Source organism: Artibeus jamaicensis, unplaced genomic scaffold, assembly GCF_021234435.1.
Source record: "Artibeus jamaicensis isolate MK-2021 breed Jamaican fruit bat unplaced genomic scaffold, CSHL_Jam_final scaffold_1283, whole genome shotgun sequence".
In the NCBI taxonomy this organism is placed as follows: domain Eukaryota; kingdom Metazoa; phylum Chordata; class Mammalia; order Chiroptera; family Phyllostomidae; genus Artibeus; species Artibeus jamaicensis.
The window spans coordinates 17229663-17248612 of NW_026522028.1; the positions used below are offsets into that span (position 1 = coordinate 17229663).

The 18950-nt window shown below is 40.5% G+C and overlaps 1 protein-coding gene across 2 annotated transcripts in view; it reads right to left on the reverse strand.

The window, feature by feature from the left end:
• Positions 1 to 18950, reverse strand: part of NHS (NHS actin remodeling regulator) — a 383059-nt gene that overhangs the window by 234524 nt on the left and 129585 nt on the right. The window lies entirely within an intron of this gene.

An 18950-nucleotide genomic window follows, 5' to 3' on the forward strand; every position in this document is an offset into this window, starting at 1 on the left:
AATGTGGGATCCAGAAATAGCTTGAGAACCATAAGAAAATCATTTTAAATGGCATTATTGGGACAAAATTGGAATATGAATTATGGATTAGACAAAAGTATGAAATTCATGTTACCTTTCCTGAATTTGATAGCTATATGAAGCTATTGTGAGAAAACATTCTTGTTCTTAGGAAATATAAAGTGTGAAGGAGGTTTAAAGCCAGCAGCCCACTCATGTATGGTCCAGAAAAAATCACATATATATCCATGAATACACGTGTGTGTGCAAGTGTGTGGAGAAAAAGAAGAGATGAAATAAATGTGGCAGGAAGTCTAGGTAAAGGAATACAAGAGTTCTTTTATTATTTATGCAACTTTCCTAAAAGTTTGGATAATTGCAAAATAAAAAGTAAAACAAACATCACAAACTCAGAGATTTGCCTCTCAAGGCTGGGTAAGCAGAGTAGTATATCAGGGAGCAGTGTCCCTTCCCAGCCATCATCTGTGGCACCCTCCAGAACCTTCCCAGCAAAACTCCCCTCTGAGCTTCTGAGACAGAGCTTTTGTGACCACAGGCTCCTGGCACTCCAAGTTGCTGTGTGTCTTGAAAGCCAGGAAATAGAAACCCCTCCAGGCCACAGTGCAAACCTTTTTGAACATTTTCTTCCTGTGGGTTTTCCATTGTGGAAGTTGGAGACTATAGTTCCTTTGCTGGCACTGTCCAGAGAGAAAGAAATGACTGTGCTTTTATGGAGGTGTGAGGGACCTGGGGAAGCAACAGAGGGACAGGTGGGAAATCACAGGTTCCAAGATAATCCCTTGGGGTGTTGAATGGCACCCTATCTGTGCCATCTTCTACCTTTTGTGGAAAGATCTGCTGAGGTCAGCTCATTTGAAGGAACTGTCCCAATTACTGGCTCTGCCTCTGGACTGTCATGTGGACCTAGAGGAGTGTCTCATGGCTGCTCGGAACCTTAGTTTCCTCATCTGCTCAGGGAAGATAAGCATTCCTATGGCATGGTTGGATTGAGTCGTCTGTGGGCAGAATGGGCCATGGAAGGCCATCCCTGGCAAGGAAACTGGGTCTCTGTCTCATAAGTGTTACCTGCTGCTGTGTTATCCACTTGTTGCTATGTCTTCCCAGTCACTGTGCCACTACCTCTGTCTTCTCTGTAGCAATCCTGCATTCTACCAGGGCTGGAGTCCTGCTAGGCCCTAAGACTCAGCCTGATGGTGTCCCAGCTCCTGCCTACCTCCAGGAAGAGCCACCAGGCATGCTGGACTTTCCTGCTGTCACCCTTGCTTGCCAGATTCCACCTCTATTCCACCACTTGCCAGACTCATGCTGTTCAGACAGTGACCGAATCTTGTTGCTTACTGTGAAGAACAACTCTTTAAAGTACAATTACAAACATCAGACATTTTCTCACCTGAATACTATTCTCCATGCATTCTTTTTCTGACAAGCCTTAGGTAAAGTAATCCAGAGACGACTTCTGACCTCTAGAACCACATACTAAAGCAAACCTGACTTGTGGGTATGGCCAGGCAGGCATCAGGAAAAAGATCCAGACAGAACTTCTTGAGGGAGCCATATCACTTTCCCAACATCAGCTGCTGGGGATTGAGTGGCTGGGTTCTCTCATAACTTTGAAAGGAATTATTTTAAGAAAAGGAGATCTGGAGACAGTGTCACAAGATGGCTCCTCACAGGCCAGTTGCCAAAGTCAAAAGTTAACATTCTGGGCCCCTGAAACAACACTTCACAAAGAAAGGCTTGCTGCTACAGACAAGCCCCTGCCTACTCTGAGCTAGGCCTAAATAGAACTCCAGTCCAGGTTTTCCAGATGACAGTACTGGGAATCATAGAAGAGCTGACACACCCAGGTGGCTTAGGCTTCTGAAACCTGGATCAGAGAGGGTTCTGGGCTGCTTCTCAGAGGCTTCCTGCTACTATTTGAGCCAATGTGTCTGAGCTACCAGTAGGGGAAATTGTAGGCCTGACACAGAGTTGCACACCCACCCTCCAAATCGGTTTTTTTCAGAGTCTGTGTCATCCACCAGCCCAAACCATCCTGAAACAGCCAAGGTCAGAATATTACCAAGTCAGTTCCCCGGAAAGGCCCACCCATCCAACAGGACAGTCTGTTGGCTGGCAGAGCCACTGCATTTCTCTGAGGACAGACTCCACACTCTAATGTGAAAACTTGCTCCAGGCAACTTGGGAACCAACAAAGTGAAGATAGCAGAGATTCAGAAAGAATCCTCTTAAAATGCCACATAGAACAGTGGACTCCATCTCCCAGGAGCTGAGGTGGCTATAGCCCAGGGCCCATCTGTCTCTGTTCTCCAAGCCTGGGCCTCACCCACAGTCCCCAGGGGAGCAGAGGCTAAAGAGTCCTGTTTTTGACAAAATGCAGTTATGGGGTCGAGCATGCAGGCTGCTTCCTCTGCCAAACCAAAATGCAGCAATGAGGCAATTATTCAGAGAATTGGAGCCAAACCCTGATTGGCCAAGGTCATTCAGTGAAATGGAGTCCATTTCTTAATCTTCCTCTTTGCTTCAGCTACAGCCACCTGGTCTTAGCCAGTTTGATATTTTAAATGGAGCACTAGCAAATAAAAATACATTTGGTTTAGCAAAATGAATGAATGAGTGAATAAATTAATAAAGAAAACTAAGTCACCAAATTACCACCTCGCTTTTGAAAATATATAATGCATTACACATAATAAATATTTATTGGGCAAGAGTGAGAGGATAGTTAGCAGGGGAATGAGACAGAATTTAGTGAACTTTTCCTCAGTAGGCAAAAAGATAGAGAAATAGAAGAATCCAGTTTAACTCTTCAAGGTCTCATGGGTCATATGTGGCAATGAGAGGAGTCTCAAACTGATCCCTTGCCACTTGCCCCTGCCATCCCTCCAACTAGATAAACTTTCTGGAGCAGAGCATTGGTATTTCTACTATGGAGATGAGATGACAGTGAACACAGCCAGTGCCTCACTTCATGCTCCTAAGGAAGGGCCAAAATTGGTCCCCTACATGTGTCCTGATGGGGTTAAAGAGAGTCGGCCCAACAAGAGAAGTATCTGTGGCTCTTTAAAAATCCCAGAGCAATGCTTCCTCTGTGTACACAAACCACTCATCCCAGGCTCTTGTTGAAATGCAGATTCTGATTCAGTCCATCTGAGTTGAGGGCGACAGTCTCCATTTTTTTTATGTGCTCCCTGGTGATGCTGATGCTGCTGGTTCCATGGACTCCACTTTGAGAAACCAAGCTTTAAAAGACACATCAAATGAAGGGATGGGGCTGGAGATGCATCCCAGTTCAATTAAATGAAAGCACTGTCTACTTCCACTCTCCCCCATCTTGAAATCACACCCTCAATCACAAAAGAGGGGTCAGGCTTGCAAAATTTCATCCCATTAATTATGGCATTATTTAGAATGGATGGAAATGCATTTCTGCTTTCCAGTCATTCTTCAGAAAATTCCATTTACAAATTACAAATTTCCTTCCTCCATCTACCATCTCCCTCATATTTTTGGTCCAGACATTCCCTTTTTGTCTGTATAGAATGTGAGCAGTCCACATTCTCCTGTGAGCCAGCCCAAATCCCTACAGAGCTTGTGTTCTTGGCAGTCAGTGAGACTACCACTGTCTGTGCTTTCATTCTCCACTCTTAGATCTTAATCATCCAATGACATTCTTATTTTCCATGTTTGCCGGGGAAAAACAAAAATGAAGAAATACCCTTCTCATCAAAACCCCACAGAAATCAGAATTTATAGAAGTGGCATTTTATTGGTCACCTGGCCTAATCCTTCAAGGACCCTTACAAAATTGTTCCCTAGGGTGCATTCAATGGATGCAGCCAAGTTTTGAATGCCTACAGGGATGAGACTTCCCATAAATTCACAAATGTCAAATGGAACTAACTCTCTGACCTGTATGTCATATGTAAAGATTAGGAATGATCAGGAAATAGCTCCTGGAAACAGAAATATAAGACTTGACATTTGCTCATTAAATTATTAAAAACTCCATAAGCAAAAATGGGGTGTCTTATCTCGGGAATTGAGAGAGTAAGAGGTAAAGGAACTTGCCAAATAAGTGTGAAAAGGCTGAGCAGGCCTACATACTTATTTTAAAAGAAACTGGGATGATGGGAAATATCGTGGTGACAACATTCCCTCCTTACAAAGGGAAGTCCCCTAGGATAGTGATCCTAGTGGGTTATTCTGTAACACAAAGAAACATGGTTAATATGTAGCAAGTGGTTAGAGATCTTTAAGCTGGTCACCACCCAGCCCCTTTCTGGAACTTTCTATGGTTCATGTTTTATATCAAAATGAAACCCCAAACACATGCAGGAACATCTGGGGGACAGTGTGTATGCAAGCACTCCTCAGTTTAATCCCAGCTGGCCCAAGTCTCTTGGTTGTGTAAGACTGCAGGAAGAAGGCAAAGCACTACCCTCCAGGCATCTTAATAGCCTGTTCATTCATGTGGGAAAGTAAAATGAGCAGCAAAGCAAAGGAAAGACATTTTGAAATTGTTGCTTTTCATTGTTTTCTGCTTGTTAGTTTTACCATAAAAGCTTCTCCTCAATGACCCTCCATGCTGTATACAGAGGAATGAGTGGTGAGGACCTACAGAAGATTCAAGGTGTTTTTCTTCTGAGGACCTGAGAAATCAAGGAAAGCCAGAGTTGCCTTTATGCCCTTAACCTACTAGGGTGTTAAGCTCATTTTCAGCGAGGGCCACATCAGCCTCTTAGTTGCCTTCAAAGGGCCAAATGTAATTTTTTAGGACTGTATACATGTAACTACTCCTTAACAGTTAAGCGAGAGCTCGATGCTGCCACCAGATAGAAACAAAATGCCAGGCAGGATAAAACAAGGTAGAAGACTAGATTCAGCCCACGGGCCTTGTGTTTGCCACCTGTGACCTAGACCATCATGAAATATGATCACGTTGAAGAGCCCAGTATGGTTTTTACTACACACCATTTCTTCATCAGCCAACTTGTGAGAACAGCTGGTTTTTCCAGGAGGTATTGGTGCAGTGTGAGAAGCATGCTGAGGCAGAACAAAAAGAAACCATTTTATTTATTGAGCACTTACTAGGACCTATGTACAATACTTACTGTTTTATCCACCTCTTTTGCAATTATCACAACAAAAGCTCACCAAAAGCAAGCAGCAGAGAAATAAATTAACTAGGGCCAAAGCAACACAGCTGAGAAACTAAGAAGTCAAGATCTGAACTCAGGTGGCAGCTGTCTGGGAAGTGGGTGCTTTGAACCAGAGGTCCTAAGAGTTTGTATTAGAACCATCCAAGCTCAGGCTTTGCCCAAGACCAACTCAATCAGACTCCCTGGGGGTAGGACCTAGACATCAGTATTTTTGAAAGCTCCCCAGGTGACTGCAGGGTACAACCAAACTTGAGAAGTAATGTTGCCAAACACCACTCTTCATCGCCTCTTCAGAAAATAAAGAACAGCTGGATAGGCTGGGTTGAGCCTAGGTCTTTGTTCAAGTCATTAGAAAATCCACATGGAGAGCCAACAAGCAGCTTTCAGCACATGGAAGGATTTTGGAAAGGCCAAAGGTCAGGAAAGGCTGGCCTGAAAGGAATTACTACTACAACATGCCTCAAGGGCTCCTGTTTGGTGGGTTCAGGGTGAAAATGAACTCCAGTAGACCACCAGGGGTGAAGAGAGGCAGGCCACGCCAGCTATGCGCTTACCTTGAATTGTGGCCACTTGGGCACTCACTGGGAGTTAGTGATGCTATTATGGTATCTTTCACTCCTGTGATGAATTGTATTATCATTCTCACCATTATCCCTGGAGAGGGCTGAAACAACCTCATCCCTGCTCTGTTGAACTAAAAACTGATCTGGCCATATGACATGCTTTAGCTAATTAAGTGTGAGCAGGAATGTTGTATGTCACTTCTAAGAATAAACATTAACAACAAGTGTGTGATTCACTATTTTCTCTTCCCCTCCCCCTTTTCCACTTGGTCTTGCAGTATTCTAGGCAGAGACTGATCCCATCAGCCTCAGCCCTGGAGTGAAAGTGATGGAGGACAGAGCTGCATGTTAACTTATGACAGGCATTTTCACAAGCAGGAAATAAACTTGTGCTGTTGTAAGCCACTGATATTTGGGGATCATTTGTTACCAGGTCTATTGTGACTGATACAATAACTCATCCTCAGAACTGTCTGATTTCAGCCTAGCTCTAGTATGAATAAGACACACAACAGCATTCCCCTCTCCATAGAACACTTCTCAAGAAAGAAGGATTGAGACATCCAATATTACCTCCCCCACCTTGACATCTTAATTCCTTTCTGAGACTAGAAAGGGCCTAACTGAAAGTAAAGTAAAAATAGTTTCCCTTTCTCTCTCCTCTCACCCCTCTCTCTCTCTCAAGTATATTACAAACAAGCAGCATTTAAAATTAGACACCTATGTGCCCCTTTACTCTCTCCCTGGTCCTCTAATTTTCCACTAAAAAAGAGAGGGCTCATTTACAACCAAATAGCCCCAATGTCAGAGATTTTGACTTAATTGGTCTAGAACTGGCCCTGGGCATCAGCATTTTTAAAAACCACTTCCCAATGACTCTAATGTGCATACTCACTGAAATCTAATTCCACTTCCCTTTCTTACTCCAGAGGAATGAAGGTCATTTAACTAGCTAATAGCAGAGGTCAAAACCAAAACTTTTCATCCATGATTTTCTCACTATAGTACCTTGTTTCTCTATGATTACAGGTGTTTTTCTAGAAGAACAACTTGCCCCATGATTTTCAGTAACAAAAAGATGATGAGGTGTGCTGAGACAAAGAAATATGGCCCAAATGAAAGAAGAGATTAAAACCCCAGAAAAAATAACTAAGTGATGAGAAGATAGACAACCTATCAGATGCAGAGTTCAAAACACTGGTAATCAGGATGCTCACAGAAGTGGTTGCATATGGTCATACAATGAAAGAAGAATTGAAGACTACACAAAATGAAATACAGGAAAATGTACAAGGAACCAACAGTGACAGAAAGGAAACCAGGACTCAAATCAACGGTTTGGACCAGAAGGAAGAAAGAAATGTTCAACCAGAACAGAAGAAAGAAACAAGAATTCAAAAAGAAAATGGGGAGAGGCTCAGAAATGTCCAGGACAACTTTAAACATTCCAATATCCTAAGGATAGGGGTGCCAGAAGGAGAAGAGGAAGAGCAAGAAAATGAACACTTATTTGAAAAAAAATGAAGGAGAACTTCCCCAATCTGACAAAGCAAACAGACTTCTAGGAAGTCCAGGAAGCTCAGAGAATCCCAAAGAAATTGGAATCAAGGAAGCACACACCAAGGCACATCATAATTACATTAGCCAAGATGAAAGATAAGGAAAGAAACTTAAAAGCAACAATAGAAAAGGAGACAGTCACCTACAAAGGAGTTTCCATCAGACTATCAGCTGATTTCTCAAGAGAAACCTTACAGGCATGAAGGGGCCTGAAAGAAATATTTGAAGTCATGAAAGTCAAGGACCTACATCCAAGATGACTCTATCCAGCAAAGCTATCATTTAGAATGGAAGAGCAGATAAAGTGCTTCCCTGATATGGTCAAGTTAAAGGAGTTCATTATCACCAAGCCCTTATTATATATGAAATGTTAAAGGGACTTATCTAAGAAAAAGAATAAGTTCAAAAACTATGAACAGTAAAATGACAACAAACTCACAACTATCAACTACTGAACCTAAAAAACAAAAACAAAAATTAAGCAAACTAGAACAGGAACAGAAGCACAGAAATGGAGATCACATGGAGGGTTATCAGCGGTGAGGGGGAGGGGGAGAATGGGGGGCAAAGGTATAGGGGCTAAGAAGCATAAATGGTAGAAACAATATAGACAGCGGGGGTTAAGAATAGTATAAGAAATGGAGAAGCCAAAGAACTGATATGTATGACCCATGGACATGAATTAAGGCGGGGGGATGCTGGTGGGAGGGGCCTGCAGGGCAGAGGGGGATTAAAGGGAGAATAGGATCTGGACAACAGAAATAGCACAATCAATAAAATATACTTTAAAAAAAGAAATATAAAGTTAAATATCAAAGTAATAAGAAAAATAAACAAAAACAAGACAACACCAATAGATAGTGTTCTTGTTGGCCTGAATGTTCAAGGGCACCTCTGTGCATCCTATTCAGTAATCGGGGATTGCTGTTCTGTACTAGGCAGTAACATAAAATGCACTAGCTCTTCAAGACTTTAAAATAACCCCACACTCTTCTGAGTTCAGTTGGTGTCCTTCATGAAGTTGGTGTCATTATTAAACAAGTATGGGAGCCTTGCTGGAGTTCTGAGCTAGCCTACAACAAGCTTATTTGCTCTTAGGATGTAGATCCATACACTCCCAATGGTGTGTGTGTCTGCATGTGTGTTTGTGCGAATATGTGTATACTATTTAAATCACATGAGGCCAAGAGGGCAGTTATGTGAATGTTGAAGGTCAGCCAGACTAAGAAAGGTATCACACAGACACAAATAGAATACTCTCCCTTCCCATATACTTGAATTGAATCCTCACACCAATGAAATGTGTACATTGACAATACAGATGGTAAGTGTGTGTTTATGTGTGCGCTTATAAGTTAAATCCCCTTTCAAGAATATTTGTTGAGCGTTAAATATTATGGCATATACAAAGGAAAGTATAAATGTTCAGGCCCATTTGCAAAAGCCCACCCCTGGACAGAAGTAACCACAAAACTCTATCAAAATATGGAGATACATTTAAGGTCTCTCACTCACTTGAGCTAAACAGCATTGGAAAATCATCTCTCTGCCTTTCAAAAATCATTTAAACTCAGTTATCCAAAGTCTGAAGCTTCTCACTAAGTATCAATCAGTTAAGGCTGCACTGTCCAATATGGTGGCCGCTAGCCACATGTGGCTTTGTTTATTTTTTTAAGATTCCATTGATTTATTTTTGGAAAGGAGGGAAAAAGAGAGGGAGAGAAACATTGATGTGTGAGAGACACACCAATTGCTGCCCCTCGTGCACCCCCAACTGAGGCCTGGCCCACAACCCAGGCATGAGCCCTGACTAGGAATCAAACTGGCGACACCTTGGTTCACAGGCTGGCACTCAATCCACTGAGCCACACCAACTGGGGCACACATCTGGCTTTAGAACACTTAAAACATGGTTCATCCAAATTGAGATATGCTGTAAGTATAAAATATGCACCGGATTTCAAAGAATTAGTAGAAAAGAAGAATGTAAAATATCTCAATAATATTTTTAGTAATTACATGTTGAAATTATATTTTGTGTATGTTGTATTAATAAAATACATTATCAAAATATATACAACCTGTTTATTTTTATAACTTAAAAAACTAGTTACTAGATACTTTTAAAGTACATTATGTCAGTCACATTCTAGTTCTACTAAATAGTGCTGGACTGAGAGTCACTGTTTATTCCACTTGGTTCAAGTCAAAGGCGACAAATTATTGACTACACTTAAGTAAGTTATGGCAGAATAATATCCTTGTTATGAACCCAAACTAGGGGAGAGGGAAGGGAATTTAAGGGGTAAAAAGGGGTGGGATTTTGAGGAACAAGTATGAAAGACACAGGGAGAAGGACTGGGGGGGAGGAAATGGGAGGGAGGTGGGGAGCATGGGGCGGGGGGGTCTGGGATGGGGGAAATAGACAAAAAACTGTACTTGAAAAATAACTAAATAAAAATTTTAAAAAAGAACCCAAACTGCCTGGGTTCTAACTGTAGTTTAGCCATCTGAACATCTGTGTGTTCCTGGTATTTGGCCTCATCTGTACAATGGCAATAGTAATACTTCTACCCCATAAAGTTGTTGTGGGGATTAAATGAGCAAAATAAATGTATGATACTTAGAACAGCAGCTGGCAGATGTGAGTGCTCAATAGATTTTAGGTATCATAATTATCCAAAATATGTTGACATTTCAATAATTTTAAAATATCCCAAAGGGTTTTCCAGACTTTAACAAGCTACAAATGAAAGAGGTTCCACATTCAAGTTGAAGCATACACAAAACATTTAAATAATATACATGAAGAACTTGTAAAATATCACTAATTAGCACTCAAAATATCCTTCTTTGTATAATATCTGAAAAACCTTATCATTGAATTATAGACTTGATGGAGATACATATTCCCTGGGATATAACATAGACTCTTAGAATTTCAAAACTGGAATTTGAATTACCCTTTACCCTATACAAGAATTACCATTTTTCAGAAATTCATGGCACAATGGAATACTCCCAATGTTGAAGTGATACTGACTAACCCCTCTTCGGTGATTTAAAAGGTAATTCCAGATATTTCAGTAAACAAGAGTCAATAACAAATGAAGCATGGAAGTACCAGTCCAGGCACTGTCCTAGGTGATGAAAAGGGCTAGCTTTCACTGAATCATGTATGTATCAGGCAATAAAAATTGAGCTTGTTTGAGAAAACATCTACAACCTGACAGAAAAGCCCACTTTTGCATCTCCAAATTTGTGTTATTTGCTCTAACTCTGCAAGGTCCCTTAATCTTTAGGATGAGTTGAGCTACCTGATTTACAGCTCAACTCATGATGCCTGAGAAGGCATCTTTAAGAGAGTCAGCTATAATCCCTACCACCCTGATTCTACCTCTGTGAAGCTGCCAGTCTTTCCAACCTGCACATTTATGCTCATCCAGAGAACTTTGTCACTTCTAAACCATTTGTATGTGAAGAAACCAAGGAAAATAATGAGAAAGAAAACAGCCTTATAAGTGCAACAGACTCTGGAGAAATTCCTAAGGGTTCAAACCACAGTTTCTCAATCTTGGCACGATTGACATTTGGAGCCATTTCATTCTGTATGGTGGGGCTGTCCTGTGTATTGCAGGATGTTAAGCAGCATCCCTGGCCTCTACTTACTAGATGTCAGTTGCACTCCCCTCTGAGTTGTGGCAACCAAAAATGTCTCCAGACACCGCCAAATGTCCCTTGGTGTGTAGAGGACACAACTGGTCCCAGCTGAGATGCACTGGTCTAAACTTTTGAGCTTCAACTTTGAGTTCACATAAGCATCACCCTGTATCTTGTATAAAAGGTAGATCCCCAAGCTCCACTCTAAGACATTTTGATTAAGGAGGTTTGGAGTGGAGCCCAAGAAGCTGTGCTTGTAACAAGCTCTCTAAGGATTCTAATGTGGGTGGTCTGAAGTCCACACTCTAAAAAACATTGATCTTGCAGCCTGAGTGCACGCCCAGGTCAAAAATCAAGGCTGCAGAGAGTATGAACTTGAAACCGAAGCAGAACCAGTTAAACAAATGAGCCATGTGGTATATAAGTTGCTTGATTGTGTAGAGAAACACGTGGGAGAAATCAGGTATTGAGATTAAAGAAGTTGTAGAATAAAAAAGAACCCATTTGTAACCTACCATGGGAAATTAAGAATGAGCTTAGCTCATGCTGTAATTTTACCTCCTGGGAAGCACTGAATGCAGGCAAATAATATATCTACCAAAACTGTATGTTAATCTTTTTTTCCTTAATACAGGAATGAGCTGAGCATTTACAGAATTCTGCTGCAGCTCATAATAATCTGACATTTGATTTAAGGTTTAAATCAGTTCCAAGAAACTGCAAATAGGCAACCAAGATTCTGAGGACTTGTAAAACAAAGTTGCAGTCCCCTAGAGAGTTACAAGATAATGAATGAGTGGGCTAAACTGTGTGACTTGGCATGCAGAGCCTCCTTCAGGGTACATTCTATCTGGAGATGCTACTTTCTACATCCAGCCATAGTCTCTATTGAACTCACCTGTGTGTGAAGGGGTTTGTGATGTACATATCTGCTTAATTCACAGTGAGAAGGACCCTCCACTGTGAATTAAGCCACCTCCATAAAGCTGCCATTAATAGGTATCATACTTTAAGTTTAGAAACATGCCCTGCATCGAGGAAGCTAGTGCAAGTACAGTCATTCTGTTCTAACACTTTTCCTGAAAATGCAAATCATGACTTATATATTAAGGAATGATTTGAGCACCACGCAAATTTCATGTTTGCTTATGTGCAATTTCATCTTCAGGAAACAATAGGTGAACACAGAAGAGTGCACCCAGTTGAATAGAGCCACAGTTACAAAATGCACTCATAGGCACATACCTGAAACATCTACCGGCTACCTCAGTTCACTTTAGGAGCCCCAACCATCCCCAAATGGTGTCACAACTGTCTATCTGGTTTTGGATAATGCACTTTCCAGGTCACAGTAACTTAGAAGTTGCAACTCTTCTCATGCCCACTTCTGTAAGCCATATGCAGGGTTTTTTCTGGATTGAGTGCCATAGCTATTACTGTATTTATGCATTTGTTAACCATATAACATGTGTAAAACTGTGCTACATTTTTATTAGATCTCCATATTATTATTTTATGTGCTACTAAGTTTTTAAGTGTTGTGCCCTTAATTTCATTGATCCCATAAGCCTTGTGGTCTTTATCACATAATTTTGCATACCATGGTGATTTTCTAGGAACTTGTGTCATGTTATAGCAAAATTGACTACAGTTTATATGAGAGGCAAAGGAATACTGGTAAGGAAAAAAGGAAGTGAGACAGGAAGGAAAGGCAGTCCATAAAGAGTGTGCTGTGAAGCACGTTACTACTGTGGGTGACTAGAGTTCAATCCCACTGGGAAATTGTGCAAGACACAGCTCAGATTTACCCCACCTGAGAGGCAAGAGAGCTGGAATATTTATCCACCATCTTCTCTCCAGTTTCAGTTAAGGGCTGCTCCCAGGGGTGCTAATTCCAGCCTGTTGAGTTCTCAGGAAGGCAAGAAGATGCAGTTATTGATAGATGGGAATTCCCCTGGATCACACTGAAGTGGTAAGACCCAAGGGATACGAGTCATCTCCCTATGAGCATCTACCACAAAGGCAAAAAAAAGGAAAACGCTGCAGAAGAAAACAAACAGGACAGGAGTGTGAGATCGCACATTTCAAAGCCTCTTACTATAAACCGGAGTTTCCCAAGCATGCCAAGTACTAGGAAACACTGAAGGCTTGTTAAAATTCAGATTTCTGAATCCCACCCACATCTATTTGAATCAAATTCTCCAGAGGAAGATTCTGGGAAGCCTCTTTATGGTGAACAACACCCAGTCCTTAAGTGCTACCCTCCAGAGGTGAGTGTTTCATCCAGCAAACCTGGGAAACATTGCAAAACAAAAAATCTAGTGGCTTTGCCTGATTCCAACTGGCCACAACACAAGTTCCCATGTTGAGTGCCAAGGGCAGAAGAGTGACAAGAAATTACTGTGGCAGACATGTAAGGTTGGACTCAGCCTCTTAACACCCCCTGCCCAGTTGCACCCACTCTCAGAGACAAAGAGATGACAGGCCAGCTGTGGTCATTTGTCTCCTCCTTTATTCTTCAACGGCAGTAAGTGACTTATGGAGAGTGAGGGGCCAGGCATGCAGGCCTCCCATCCAAGGTCACATCCTGCCCACCCACAAGCAAGGTCAGTTAAGGTCCCAGAATAGCTCCTCTCATCCTAGAGATGGATGAGCTTCAGGAAATTGCTGTAAATTTAATCTCCTAGAGTTTAAGGCCAAGGCAATCCCACCTCACTACCTGATTTCGAGCACAGAAAGAGAATTCTGCAGACAACCAACCTATCTACAACCAGGATGACTCTCTTGTGCATCAGCTTCAATTACTTATTTTTTAACCCAAACATGGCTCATTTCTGAGCCTGGCCAACTGAACAAACCCCTCATCTTGAAGGAGAATGTTGCCCTAGAGTTGATAAGTAAATAAACTTATGTTGTCAGTTAAATTGGCCATTGAAGCCTTATGGCAGCATCTAAAAATACAATGTCAGAGTAATGAGGCTGGAGTTTATTTTTACATGCAACAATGTATGAATCAGAAAAACAGAACTGCCCCTTGGAGCTAAGGGGAGATGGAAAGACCAGCCATTCGAGTTCCTTTGGGAAAATCTAAACAGCTTTGCCACTCAATTTACAATTTCACTACTTAAGTACCACGTCAGATGCTGCTATAGAAACAATGCTAATCTTGGACATGTGTTTGTATTAGACATCTTGTAAAGCAATGCTTTTCCCATTACTCATTAATGGCAATTCATAGCATTGAACCCACCTCTGTGTGATATCTTCTGAAGAAATAGGCCAGTAGGGAAGGAGGAGGTGAGTACCTGCAGACCAGTAAACCCACAATGAGGAATGAGACAGACTGAAAAGCCATGTCCTGTACTCAAGGCAAAGTGTGGTCGATTGGCCCTCCAAGGTAATGCAAAACAGTTTGGAAAGTTCTAGAAAGGCACCCAGAATTCTAAGTCCAGCTCTTACTGCCCACTGATAGCCTTCATTTCCAGATCCCCTCATCTAAAAAAAGGGATAATGGTTCATATGACCTGAGAAAATGGGAAGATATAGGGAGGTATTTAAAAAGAGGAAAATTAACAGTTTCTACTTGTAGTCAAGGGTAATATTACTAAGTGGTTAACAGCTTCCAGAGACAAACTTTGAGACAGACTCTGCATTACAAGGGTGAACCTTTCTGGGTTGAGAGTTTTATGATGCTTATTCCAGATACCAAAGTGATGATTAACAAATGTTGGTAGAAAGTTAGTGTGTGCCAGATTATATTTGCTGCATGGGCATATGTATACATGCTGGGATAATCTATTGATATTATTATTGCTGTTATTATTACTATGTCATGGTTGCTTTAAAATAACATTCCTTCATTACAACTGGGTTTTGATTTTTTAAAAAGCAGTTTGTATAGCTGCCTTTGGTTTGTGTTACTTTTGTTTGTGTAACTTTTATAACCACTCCTGATTGCTGATTGGAGAGGCAGTGTGCCATAGTGGAAAGACCATAGGAGACCCAGCATAAGTCCTGGATCACCTACCTTTAAGCTGCGTGACCCTGAGAAAGTTCCTTAACTTCTCTCAGCCCCAGTTTCTTCATTTATAAAATAAAGATACAAGTTATAAAGCTGACCTCTCCAATCTCAGATGGCCATTATAAGGACCAAATAAAAACCCTTTGTAAAGATGTTTTATAAAAGTAACATGCATATAGATTCAAATTAGTTATAACTATTACCTGGAGTTTAGGAATAAAGAAGCCCTCCCAACAACATTAGTTGCCAGAGAACAGCAGATGCTTTAAAGGAATTCCACCTGAACTCCATCATGACCAATGGGCTTTCAATGTCAGTGCTAAAGAGACTTTGTTATAAGTTGGTTCCCAAGGAAGGATTCTAGGGACAGCACTGTAATGTGAATACAGGAAGGTGCACATGTGGTGGTTACCTGAAAGCTCTTGGTTTGAATCTTATCTCCAACTCTTATTAGCATTCATTCAAACAAATAGGTGTACATACATGTTCATACAATACCATACACAGCAGTCAAAAGGTACAAAGAGCTCAAAGGTACATTAATAGATTAATACATATACAAAATTTGGCATATCAATACGATGGAATTTTATTGACAGAAAAATGCAGTACTGACACATGCTGCAACTTGCACAAACCTTCAAAACATTATGCTAAAAGAAGCCAGACACAAAAAGACAAATATTGTATGATTCCAATTATATGGAATGTCCATAATAAGCAAATACACAGAAACAGAAAGCAGACTGGTGGTTGCCAGGGCTGGGAGAGGGGAAAATGGGGAACAACTGCTTAATGAGAATGGAGTTTCCTCTTAGGGCGATGAAAGCATTTTGGAATTAGATAGAAGTGGTGGTTGTGTAATATGATGAATGTACTAAATGACACTAAGTCTTTAAGTTTCAAATGGTTAATTTTGTGTTATGTAAATTTCACTTCAATTTAAAAACTACAATTCAAAATAATGATGATGATGATGACGATGATGATGTCAACTTTAGGCTTACTAGGAGGATTAAATAAGATAGTATGTGTAAAACACTTAGCACTATGGCTGGCATAGAGTAAATACTCACTAAAGGCTGACCTTTATCACTCCTGCCCCCATCTTTCAGAGGAAGAGGGTAAAATACTGAGCAAAGCTACACTGTAAGAGATTAACTAAACTGACAGTAACCATAGGGGGGAGGGGAGGGAATAATGGGGGAAAAAGGGGAAGGGTCATCAAGGAACATGTATAAAGGACACATGGACAAAGCCAAAAAGGGGAGGAGGGATTGAGGGTGGGAGGCGAGGATGGGTGGGGTGGGGGAAAGTGATGGTGGGAAAATGGAGACAACTATATTTGAACAACAATAAAAAATAAATAAAAATAAATGTTAATAGACCAAAAAAAGAAAAAGAAAAAAGACAGACTGTCCTTCCCGACTCCAAATAAAAATGGCTAATCTAACTTGTGCTCTAAAAACAGACAAACACACCCCTTTACCTAACTTAATGATGAACCCTCAAAGCTCTCTAGTGGTTTTGTCTACATCTTGGGCAAGTAAGTGACAATATGAATAGTGATCAGGCACCCAGGTAAACAACAGTAACAGCAGGCTAGTCTTTACTAAAACTCCCGATCTGCAGCAAAAAACAAGCAACTCTGTTTTACATTCTAAAAGGGAAAGCCCTTTCTGGCAAGAAGCATGGAGAATCCCCAGAGGGGAGATCTTCTGGAAACTTGATGACACACCTGGATGTCTTGCTATTCTTCATTTTTTCACTTTGATCTTCATTACAGTGTGATGAGGTATGGTTTTAGGTATTTGTGTTTTTCTAGCTCAAAGCAAAGATCCAGTATAAATGAAGGCCAGGAAAAGTATTACATCTAAATTCATAGGAACGTACAAGTCACAATAGAAAAGATGTCACCACATAAATACCCCAGATGTCAAAAGAGCAATAAAAACATCTCTTCACTAATTTCATGATTGTTAATGACCCCTAAGCTAAGTATCCATTTATGAAGTCCATGAAATATGGCAGCTGAAGATGTCGCCTTTTGCAAATGAAAGGGTAGAGTTTTTGTCCTGGTTTTATTTGTTGGCAATTTTGGGATTGTTTGTTTTTGCAAGAAGCCTAAAAAGACTGGCCAATAGGATTGTAAAAACTCAAATGTTGGTTGCCAAAAAAACCCCAACTATAAAAGGTAGTAAGGAATCTTAAAAGTAGGTACTGCAATACTTAAGATTTCATCTAATATGGCTGGTGTTTTTCCCCCCCAGCCTTAGGTATGTCCAAAGGAAAAATATGTCACAGATTTATTCCCTAGAAACCAGTGAACCTGAACAAAACCCCAGCAGATTAAAGAAGGCACAGCTACATCTACTTGACAAAATCTAATTTCCAACTAGAATCTAGCAGCAAGGGAGTTTTGGGATATGTAGTTTCTAGCTTTCCAGCCCCTCCAGTACAGTACAAGAAGGCATGCTAGCAGCAGGTAAGGCTGGATTGCATGAGCCAATCCTCCATCTTGCCAAGAAGCAGCAACACAGAAACTCTTGTAGCTTCCTTCACTCTCAAGGAATTATCAAGAGTTTCAAGAAGAGAACAATAGGGACTGAAAAGTCCCTGAAGGTTTGCCAGTGCTATCAGCCCAAGGGCAGTCTGACTTTAAATAAACAGAGTATATAATATTCCCAATTTTCTGGAGAAAATATCTGAGAATAAGAGATGGGAGAGGCAGCTTGTTTATGCTGCTTCTAAAACTAAGTGCCTTGGAGATATGAGGTGACAAAGTTCTTACATGATTCTCATTTAAATTTCATACATGGCACTTAATACCATATTCTCTTGTTCTATTTCAGTGGAATTCACAAAGTGATAATTTGGCTGAGAATCAGATGAGGAATAATAATGCTGGGTATGAGAATAAAATCGGATGATGAGGGAAGCACCTGAGGCTCAAATGTGGATTTGGCAGAATATTAAGGAGGAATGGTTGGGAGAAGAAGAGAAAGATCCTACATTCAGCCATCTTCTCTTCTCAGGTCCTGGAGCCACAGTACGCACAATGTTTCCAACCTCATCCTCGCATGAGTAAGGAAACATGTTTGTTTTTTTTTACTTTTATTTTATAGGAAAACTGGTTTTAATCCTCTGTTCCCTCACTTCTTGGCTTTGATAGGTAACTTTCCCTCTTTGAACTTCACCTTCCTTGCATGGAAAATAACACTAATCCCAACAACACTATTCATCATACAGATTAAATGAGAGAATGTAATCTAAGATGTTTATAAAGGAAGTCACAATGAAAATGAGAACTGTTATTTTAAGTAAGTAAATATACCTTGCATCACCTATTTCAGAAGAGCAAAGGTAAAAAGCTTGGTAATATTCCAGAGTTTTGCAAGTTGGGAGAAAGAAGGCTTTTACACAAAGAGGATAGGAATATAAATAATGCAACGTAATTGCAGGGCAATGTGGTAATATCTCTCCAGCTACAAAACATACCACCCTTTGAACTGGCAATTCCCAGATATACCTGCAAGAGCAAACCAAGTTATAAGTAAACAAATATACAATGCAGCAATGTTGATAGCAGAAAATGGAAAATCTTATGCCTGTCACTGGGGACTGGTTCAATAAATTATAGAATTTTAAATACTATGCATCTGATGAAAATAATTAGTAACTCATTTGGAACTGGAAAGATTTCTAAAATTTGTTATTAAGTTAAATAAAAAGCAAGGTGATAAATATTATGTATATTATTAGATCAATAGAGCAATTCACTCAAACACACACATACAGGTAACTGAAAAAAAACCTTTGTGGAATGATACACATGAATGTGTTATCAGTGTTATCTTTGGAGAGAAAAAGTAGTACTCAGGGGAGAGGAAGGCTTTCATGTTTCATTTTATCTTATTCTTCTCTCTATAGTTGGAGGTTTTATTTTTAATCCTGTGCATGTAT